The following is a 10,256-nucleotide window of genomic DNA, read 5'->3' as shown; positions in this document are numbered from 1 at the left end:
TTTCTGGAACCTGGCTTCCTACATGATAATATTTCTCAGATTCATGAGTAAATTTACTCTCTCCATTGCACAAGCAGGCAAACTTATAAAAAGAGGTTTACCAGTTCTCTGTAAATATGTCCCGTTACGTTCCTGTACCTAATGGCACGTTGTATCTTCAGCTTTGTTAAATCTTTTAATTAAAACATGTTAACAAAGCCTAAGAAAAATAAATGAAACTACTCACAAGGAAATTAAATTGAGAAGCTAAGCTCATTTATAATTATTGTATTTCAATTAGGCTTTGCTAGGGCTGGGTGAAGGGAGAGATAAAAAGAAACTACTTTGATGCCTGAGTTTCATAAATATTTCTAGTGCCCCGTTTGTGAAGGCCACAATATTAACGATAACAGTTTACAGTGTGCAAGCCTTTTCATGCCAATTACTGTACTGAAGAATTCAGTCATAGTATTACATCAAAACATGTCAAGGCTCAGCTCCTAGGTTTTGTAATGCAGGTTTGCTGCGTTGCACTCAGTAGAAGTACTACTCCTCACGTCTCTGATTCACAGATTCAACACACTTTAGAGATATTTTGTCAGAATTTCGGATTTGTTTAGATTATTGAATTTTACCAGGTGATTCCTACACCAAGTCCAAATCTCTTAGCTGGATTAGAATATATTTGATAGCAAAAGTGTACCTTATTTCTCACTAATATTCACCAAAATTTAGCTTCCAGTTTTCCCATGTTATCATTTTCTGCTTCTAAATTAAGGAGTCATGAAATATCAGGAATCTTCCAGTGATGCCGATACTTATTACCAGGAACTTAGTCACATCCTCACATTCTCCTACCACCATAAGATGTTTTTTTTCCCAAGCTTTAAAGTGTAAAAGTTCTAAACCTTTTTCTTTTTCATAAGTCAGTCTTAATCTTTCACTTCGTTGATTTGTTAATGAATTAAAATGTATTAAATCTGGAAAACATAATAATGCCAGACAGCTCATTACACATTATCTTCTGTTTGCAACAGCTATGCTTTCCTAAATTACAATATTTTAAAAAATAATTAGCAACAAATTACTGTACAAAGGACATAATGCCAGAAATTTTAAAACTGTATTTATTTTTCCATCCAAAGTTTCTAACTGTAAAGATCGAATAAGTTCCAAATTTTTTTGCTGATTTGCTGATTTTTCAAACCTAAGGTCATGCTTGCTACAAGTGTGATTCCTTCTTAAAGCATATGAAAATACCCATTAATTTTCATGGGGACGACCCTAGATGAGCGAAGTTAATGATGCACATATGTACTTACTGAGAACAGATTAGGTGGCTGATAGATACTGCACATTTTTCATCATACTGTTGTGATCATTAAAGAAACATTCCTTTGTTTAAAAAAAAATCTTTAATTTTATCATCAAGTCATTGATTTCTTTCCCCAGTGAGGGAAGGGCATTGAGTGATTCACTCAAGTTGTTTGGGTGAATTAGTTCTAATGGATTTCTGTATATTTGTTTTGTTAGCTCCTGTCACCACCAGGAAATGAAATCATCACTTAATCTGGAAACCCAAAAGCAACTTTCAGGCATGCTCCATGTAGGCAAGTGATTATACAACTCATCTGATCACAATAATCTGGGGAAGAAAACAATGGCATAAAGGTAGATTTTAAAGCTGAGGCCATGGTTAATTTTTTACTTTTAAAAGCCACACAATCAGACCTAAGTTGAAGTGTGAATTTATCACTTAATTTCTTCTTTCTATTGGTCTACATTCCCTGGGAATGGAGGGGAATCCCAGCATCATTTTTCAGAAAAAATTGTTAGACAGATTTACCACTTGCTAAAAAATACTACTTGACTGCCAGTGGTTTATTGGCCTCTATGACAGCCATGACACTATCCCAGACTGTTTCTTCCTCCAGCTGTACAAAACAATTTGTTTTATTCAGATATGCTCTCTGTGTCATAGTGAATCAAGCATTCACACCAAATCAACATCACTCAAGGTATCTCGTCTCCCAGTGTGTTTTGATGTGTTAAAGATAAAACAGCTTTAGAAGACTACAGAAAAGCTAAGAGCATTTCTGTAAAATGGCTGAAAAGTTATTTCTGTGAAATGACTGAAAGCTGTAATTGTTGTTGACATATTGTAAATGACACGTATTCTGTTGATGTGACTTTCTTACACTACTTTCATGGGTCAAGGAAGTTGCACAAATGTAAAGCAGAAGGGTTTTTTTGGGAGTGGTTTTTGGTTTTGGTTTTTTTTTATATAGCTCATTTCAAAAAACCCAAAGTAGAATTCTTAGGTTGGAAGAGACCTCCAGAGGTCTCCAGTTCAACTGCCTGTTCAAAGCAGGGTCAGCTATGAAATCAGACCAGGTTGCCAGGGGTTTTATCCAATCTTCTAAACCTCCAAGGAGGGAGTCTGCACAGCCTCTCAGGATAACCACTAAGCAACATCTTCCAGTGCTTGAATGTCCCCTGGTTGAAAATATTTTGCCTTGAGGTGGACACACACACCCATTTCAATTTATGACCATTGTCATTTGTTCTCCCACTATGCAAGTCAGTCAAAAGCCTGGCTTTCTCTTCTTAATAACTTCATTTGGGGCATTGAAAAGCTGCTGGTAGGTCACACCGCAAAGCCCTCTCCTCTCCAGGCTGAACAAGTCCTGTTCTCTCAGTCTTTTCACACAAGTCAAGTGTTCCAGAGCCCTAGGCACCTTGATGTCTTCTGCTGAACTTACTTCAGTTTATCAATAACTTTCTTATGTAAAAAGGACAGATGCAGTCTAACAGGTGCAATGCAAAAGGAAAGAATCACTTTCCTGGATCTACTGGCTACTAAATCAAGAATTGCTCCTGATGAGTGAAGCAGCATTGACTTGGATGTTTTTAAACCATAACTATGCTGGTAGAGCACTTTCACAGTGTAGAGACCTGTTTTGATCAGTGCTACAGAAATATGTGATACAAGCGACCATAAGCTATAGTATGATCTTCATTGTTGGGTATAATTCCAGGTGGTGGGAATAGCTTTTCAGTCCAAATAAGGATGCTGATAATGTTTAGGAAACCAGTTACCTGTGAGCCTGCCCCTCCATCCAGCTGCTGGTGGAACTCAGGGCCTTGGGAAACAAAAGTGTGAGGGGCACACTTTGAAGACTGTTTTTGAATAGTTTAAGCATAATTGTCTTCAGCTGGCTACCAAAACAGTAAATTTCCAGTGGCATTTAAAATTCCTCTATGTAGTTTTGTATGGAAATACTTGATGAGCAATGATACATCTCAACTGATGAGCAGAAACCCCTTACACTTGCCCAAACTGATCACCAATTCCATCAGACTGCTCACTTTAGTTCAGTGTACTACTTGTAACCCCTCCTTTACAGAAGAATTGAAATTACCACATCCAGAGGGTAAAAAGGATGTAAGGGAGTAAAGCAGGATCTGGTGGGGGTTTTTTTCATGCATTCCCAGAAAGTAGATAAGAATTTCTGACTCATTGCATTTATTGTTCTAATATTCATTTTGCATTAACATACAATATTATTATTTACCTATTTTGTAATCAGCTGTAGTAATCAGTGGCACAAGTAATAATGGTACATGTTGACAGAAAACTGAGAAAAGAATCTGGGTCATTCTGTGCTAAATGTATTCATTGATGGTTAATAAATACATTCTTATACAAGAATAATAACAAGCATGCCCACTCTTTAGTTATATCAAGAACATTGTTCATTTTAACATTTTTTCCCCAAGGTGTATTAAATATAACAGTAGCTATAACCACTTCTATATCATACTTTACTTCTGCAAAGTGCAAAGTATATTAAATAATTTCAAAAAATACTACTGTTCTACAGGATTAACCATATCTTTATTCCCACATTATTTATACTTTTTTCTTCAGTAAGTGGGATGAGCACTGATCGCTCGGGTGTTTAAATGCCATTTAAGCTGTGGCCTCAACACAACAGTTTCTGTTACAGACACACTTATTACAAAAGAATGGGTGAGGAAAGCTCCGCTCAGACCACATGCAGCTGATACAGCATTGATGTCACTGGAGAAAAGAAATACGGAGAAGTGCTGGTTTAACATACCAGCCATCAAGCTAGGCCCAGTTTAAATTCCCCCTCCCCCAGCTCACCCTCCTTTTCTTCTCTCTCTCTCCCTTTGTTAGATTCACACACTCTGCTTTTCCAATTGCTTTAGCCCGAAGCAGTTGACATTTACCCTAGCTAGATAATCGAGGAATAACATTTGCGTTACAGTTTAACATGACCTCTGCCTCTACAGCTCTTTTTAGATTACCTTCCCCCCCCAAAAATGGTTGCTGACACCATAGTGAGGCAGGAGGTGGGAAAAAAAGAAAAGAGAAGCTTATTATTGCAGTGGCACAGTCAATGTCATGAGAAGCTGCTCTGCCCTTTTCAGTTGTGGGTGAGCAACTATTAAGGAAAAGGTATTAAAAGGAGGAACAACTGTGATGCGAGGGACACACAGGTTAAGCTCAAAGCAAAGGTTAATGGATTGACTGTTACCTGTGTATGAGGCTTAATGTTGGTCTATACACAAGAGAATTGCTTCTAGGTTGTAGTTTTTTTCATGAAACTAAATTAAAGGGCTAATTTATTCTAGCATAAAAGAGTGAGACGCTGCTGCTGTTGTTTTAATACACAAGGACACACTTTTGATTCAAAATGTTTGCTGTTTATTTTCCGCACAGTGTGCTATAAGGTGATAAAGCTTGTGAAAGGAAGAACAGAAGATGAGATATTCAGATGAAGATGCTCACTGAAATCTTAAATGGAAGCATTTTAGTGTTGGTCAAGGAAACTAGACAAAGTTTAGGGCAATAGTTTAATAGTTATATCACATTTTAAATGCAGAAAGTTTGGTTTAAAAAGAGTGCACCTCAAATAGAAATTAAAACAGTGGGATTTTCTGAAGAGCAGAAGAGAAAAATGATTCAGTATTTCCTTCAATTCAATATTTAAAATTTCTTTCTATATTATATATAAAATAGATATTAGACCTCAGTGTCTGGAAATTTTAGAAGAGTTTCAAGCAAGAAGATCAGCATATAACTGTTCTATAGAGTTAATAAAATTGGGAATAAAAATGTTATAAAAATGGGAAAGGAGTTCCTTATCTGTACATTACTCAATCAAGCTAATGTCTATACAGTAAGAGCAGATTATCTCCGCTAATTCTAGGAGAAAAAAAAATAAATCAGGCTGATATAGTTAATGTTGTGGGTTTTTTCAGTTATGCCACCCTGAACATGCAAAAATATTTGGCATTTGTAATGTTTGCATTAGTGTCACTAATACAGGCAAAATAGTATGGAATAGAAATGTAGCATTGCCTTCTCCCTTTAAGTGAATTTAAGCAACATCTTGTCCATAGAAGAAACCGTGACAGAAGACAAATGCATTTAAAATGAAAGGAAAACAACTAATATCAGGTTTAGGCCATCTGTGGATTTTGAACTTTGTAGAGGCTGTTTCATCATGATCAATTTCATTATCTAGACTTCTTCTTAAACACCACCTTCCATTTGATTAAATCATGTTTTCAGGGAAAAACTAAACACATAATATTAGTATGATAGCTAGAAGCAGAGAAAGAGGCAAATCAGCCAAATGTTCAGAAACTCACCTAAAACTTACATCCTTTTCTTATGTGCTTGTAAATTTGGGAGGGAGCATCACCAAAGGAAATACATAATAGAATTCCAAATCATAATTACTGGATTACAAGAGTAATCAGTAATATGTTAGTATATTGGAATATTAGCTTTCAAACAACTGACATTTTAAAAATGGCTTATTAACATCTTCCTGAACATATGACCTGTCATTCTTCTTCCCTGCTGATGTTGAGTCATTCTCTGTCATTCATTTTGGATATTTTGCTCAATTTTATTTGAAATTTCTCAGCATTTCTCATGGGAGACTATTCTGAAGCTTAATATATTCTACTGTCCAGAACTTCTTTCCCAGTACTCATTCTTATACCCTGTCTATTATTTCAAATTATTTTTCAGCACAAATACTGGGTTATATGCTCACACATTTATACCAGCTGCAGCTGGTAAGATTGTGTTATGAGCAATTGTTCTCCAAGAAGACTTTAATCTTTATTTATACCCAACATGAGTCTTCATTATCACTTCCTCAGCCTACTTTCTGTTATTAATAAACATAATTATTTCTTAAATATTTGCTTATTAAGCACAGAAAACTACCATATATTCTCAGATAATACTCACAGTGAAATTAATGGCTGAACTCTTCTGGTTTTTAATTCAAGTCTATGGCATTTGGCCCATGTACAGATTGTTGGATGAGACTCAAATAATGTAATATAAAAAACTGTAATATTTCCCTACTCTAAGAGGATAATGTGATAGAGTTCATAAAAAAATCAATGCCTCCAAATTTTTTCTGTATTTTTTGTAACTTGTTTACGGAATTTGTGACTCTTTATGGCCTTCAGGAGTCCAGTGAAGGGACTCTTTCCAAAGGGATCTTTTGGTCACAAAGCAGCAGAGTTTTGAATGCTCCAAACATCAAGTGAAATTTTGAAGATAACACAGGGTTTCTGAAAAGCAGCACTTCATATGGACACACAACGTACCTGATGATGCTGATGTCAGCACCAGGCATGATGAGGATGTTTCCATACAAGTGAAAAACATGGTTGATGAGTCATTACCAATACTGTCTCCACCTAGTAGAAGCAATTCCTTCCCTCTAACAAAGGAATAGAGCATAAGGAGAAGGGGAGGCTGCTCTGTGTTTAGGACCAGATACAGTGGTCTTCTCTCGCTGTGGTATGAACAGATGCACTAATGACCAGAGCTCCATTTTTGAAAGTGCTACCAGATGACTTTGTATTCAGCTCTTTTCTAAAGGGTGACAGCAGCCAGAATAATGTTAAAAGCTAAGCAGGAGAAGAGGAATAAAATTGTTAACTGATGCACCAGAAGAGCTCCTGCCTGAACAGGATTTAACAAGTTTGCTTACAATGCTGGTAGGAAGCCTGCAACAGATGGTAGCTGTTACATGGACTTCTCTGTAGCCCTGCTGCTCCAAGGTATAGAGGCATGGTGGAATCAAGCAATGACCAGCAGACTGTGGTGTGAAAGTGAAAGCTAAAGGATAAAGCTGCAGCTCCACATATTCCTGGCTCAGCTCTGACTGGGCCAAGGTAAGATGGCCATGGGAAGAAGACTTCCAAGGCCAACCCTTCACAAGCCTTCCTCCCCTGTCCCCTCCTCGACCTCCTCCTTCTCCACCCACACCTCTTCCTGCTTCTTGTCCTGTCACTTCTCTCTTTCCTCCTTCCTCTCCTCTGCCTCCTTCCTCTTGCATCACCCAAGCCACTCTCCACTGACCAGTGTCCCTCATCCTCACCCAGCCCCTCAGGCTCCCAGTGTTACTCGTCCATTCTGGCCCACCAGCCCACCACCTACATGGTGCCAAAGAGAAGCTAAGGCAGCTGGAGGCCTCTCCCAGCCACCTCAACTTGCAGCGTCGATCCTGGATCCATAATGTCCCCAGGAGGGCTACAAGCAGGGAGGGAAGACCAATTACTTTTAAACAGTTTGTTTTCCAAAGCAGTTCTTTGGTGTGTTTATAAGATAAAATTAATGACTGCAATTTCCACCAAGAACAACTACAGATGCCATTTCTATGCACAAAGACAAATTGCACCCATCCTACAGAACCCAAGAGCACTATGTAGTTCCAAGATGGTTCGTAGCACTTTACCTATAAATAGCTGTGCCTATAAACAGTGACAGAGTACAGTACCCCAAAGGCAGGCTCAGAAAAATGTTGAGCTGGTTGATGCTATGGCAAGCATGACCCCTCCAGTCATTTCTGATGTAGGTACAGGAGTAATGGTTGATCTCCAAGGAATATGGACTATGACTTGGCTTGAAATTCCCAGAGGTCAAAGGGAAAGAAAACGTGGTGGGATGCTACAGGTAGCTTTCCCATGCTCCTATGCCAGTAAACCCATCCTGACTCTCCCCTGTGATATTTGTCAGAAGATGTATGGGGTGCTGGGGTGGGGAGGGAGGAGTGGAGGTGAGATGACAATCAGTGATACTTTGTGGTTTGTCTTCTGCAGGATTAATGGTGTGTGTCCCAGAGCTCAGCAGCAAAGAGGGCACTGAACAGCTCTAAGCAATGTTTAGAAAACTAGGCATACTGTTAGAAGCTGATTATACTCAGACCACTTTTGTTAAACACTCCTTGTGTTATGTCTCTAACAGGATAAATCTATTCCTCACTTTACAGTAATGATACCACACCAAACTTCGTAGTGCATAGAAGAACCAAGTCCCATGTTAATACAGCAATTCTAGAAAGGTTTGTGTTAAAAGTGAGAGATCTGGCTTTCCCACTGTTATCTGAATAACCCTGTGAGTTGAAGCCTGCAATGGGCAATGCATAAGGATGAATGGCAGGTTAATGCCATTCAACTCCCACATGTTGAACGTGGAGGCTCACCTGCAAAGAACTGACTCCTCTAAGTCTCCTCAGGCATCCTGCCTGGAAGGCCTTGCAGTGCTGTATCCTGGGCAGGTGCCTAAACCGTAAGAACAGTGAAGTTTAAAATACTAAAATACTATAAAAAAATATGCAAGCTATAAAACATTTTCAGTTACATTTGGTTATAAGTTTCTTCATGTACTAACATTTTTTTTCATCTCCAAACTTTAATTATGTATGAGCACTATTAATTTAAAAATTATAAATGGGGAAAAAAGTTGAGCTAGTTCTAAGAAAGCAGAAGGAAAATAAACTGGGAAATTTGCTATTTAGCTGACCAATATTTGTATTTGAATTGCTGCCACACAGAAAGATGATGAAAATATTTTTTTTTTCCCCTTCTATGTGCAGGTGAATATTGTAACAGTTGGTTTAGGCTTTAGTTTAACACCACATGGAGTCTGTATCTTTCAGCTGGATACATTTATTTCAAGGTACTTAGAAGCTGACTTTTATGAGATTATTTAGGCAGTGATTATTTTTGTTGAGAAATGCATCCTTTATCCCTCTCATTCATCCACTGCTAAGATATTTCTGTTTGTCAGAATGCCTCCATTTCTGATAAATGACTGAAGACTGACTGCTACACTTTATTAAAAAGTAATAACAATTTTTGTACGCACCCTTCACATTGTAAGGGGGGGACCATGAATCAAAGGACACTGCCTGTCTGGGCCTGATAAATGCATCGTTTACCAGCTGAGGAGTTATTTAGGACTGGCTATTAATTTAAATCACATTTATCTTCCCTGAATGGGGGGAGGTTGCTGTGATAGGACTGCGAATGACCAATAGTGCAGCTAAGTGCACATTATTTATTACTACCGCCTGCAAAGCACTGCACAATATGTTAAAAAAAAACCAGTGCCAATTACCATGGTTAATCTAGTCAGGGCAGTAACAAATTTCTTCTTAACACAAGCCAATTTCTACACTTGTACTTTTTAGTCTCTAGAAAGTCAGTGTTTTCTTAAAATTCCTGATCATTAAAACCAGGTTATTTATCCTCTCCTAAAACACAATAGGCAATACCATCACCCTTAAGTCTTTTCTTCATTATGAAAAAAAAGAAAAAAATCACGTTCTTTAGACACTCAAGAACAGACATTTCTGGAGTGCATTAAAGTCATGCAAACTATGTTTTTTAGGAGATTTTTGAGTTTTGTTCCAAGGCATCTGAGCAAAGAGGAGCTTTGCTGAGGCTTAGGGAACAGTTATGCAAAGCTGCTCTGGGCCACAGCCATCTGCCTTTTCAGGAAATTTCATACATAGAATTAAGGTAATTCTGTTTACAAGCATCATACATAGGGCTTTGTAAAACTCAGTGTATGAAGTCAGCCTACTGCATGTGCTTATGAGATGTAGTCATCTATCCTATGTTGTTATGAGCTAAGGTAGTGGTTGCCAAGGCAAGCACCTCTGAAATTTATAAGTGCAACTAAAATAAGTGGGTTTTGAAAAAAGAGCTACTGGTTGCACAAAGTGCATCTGTGGTGGTGGATGGTCACTCCCTGAGAACTTACTGAGGATAAGTTCCTGAGGTGGACAATATGGCCTCCATTTGTGGCTCACACCCCAAGTAACTGACAGAGCACAGGGGCACACTAAGGCAGACATGGACACATGGGGAAAAGAAGGAACTGCAGACACTGAAACCACAATTCTCATCCTTCTCGCCGGGACTAT

This window comes from Falco cherrug, chromosome 3 (genome assembly GCF_023634085.1).
Source record: "Falco cherrug isolate bFalChe1 chromosome 3, bFalChe1.pri, whole genome shotgun sequence".
Taxonomy (NCBI): domain Eukaryota; kingdom Metazoa; phylum Chordata; class Aves; order Falconiformes; family Falconidae; genus Falco; species Falco cherrug.
The sequence above is the reverse complement of the archived record's forward strand: the minus strand, read 5'-3'. Positions refer to the sequence as shown.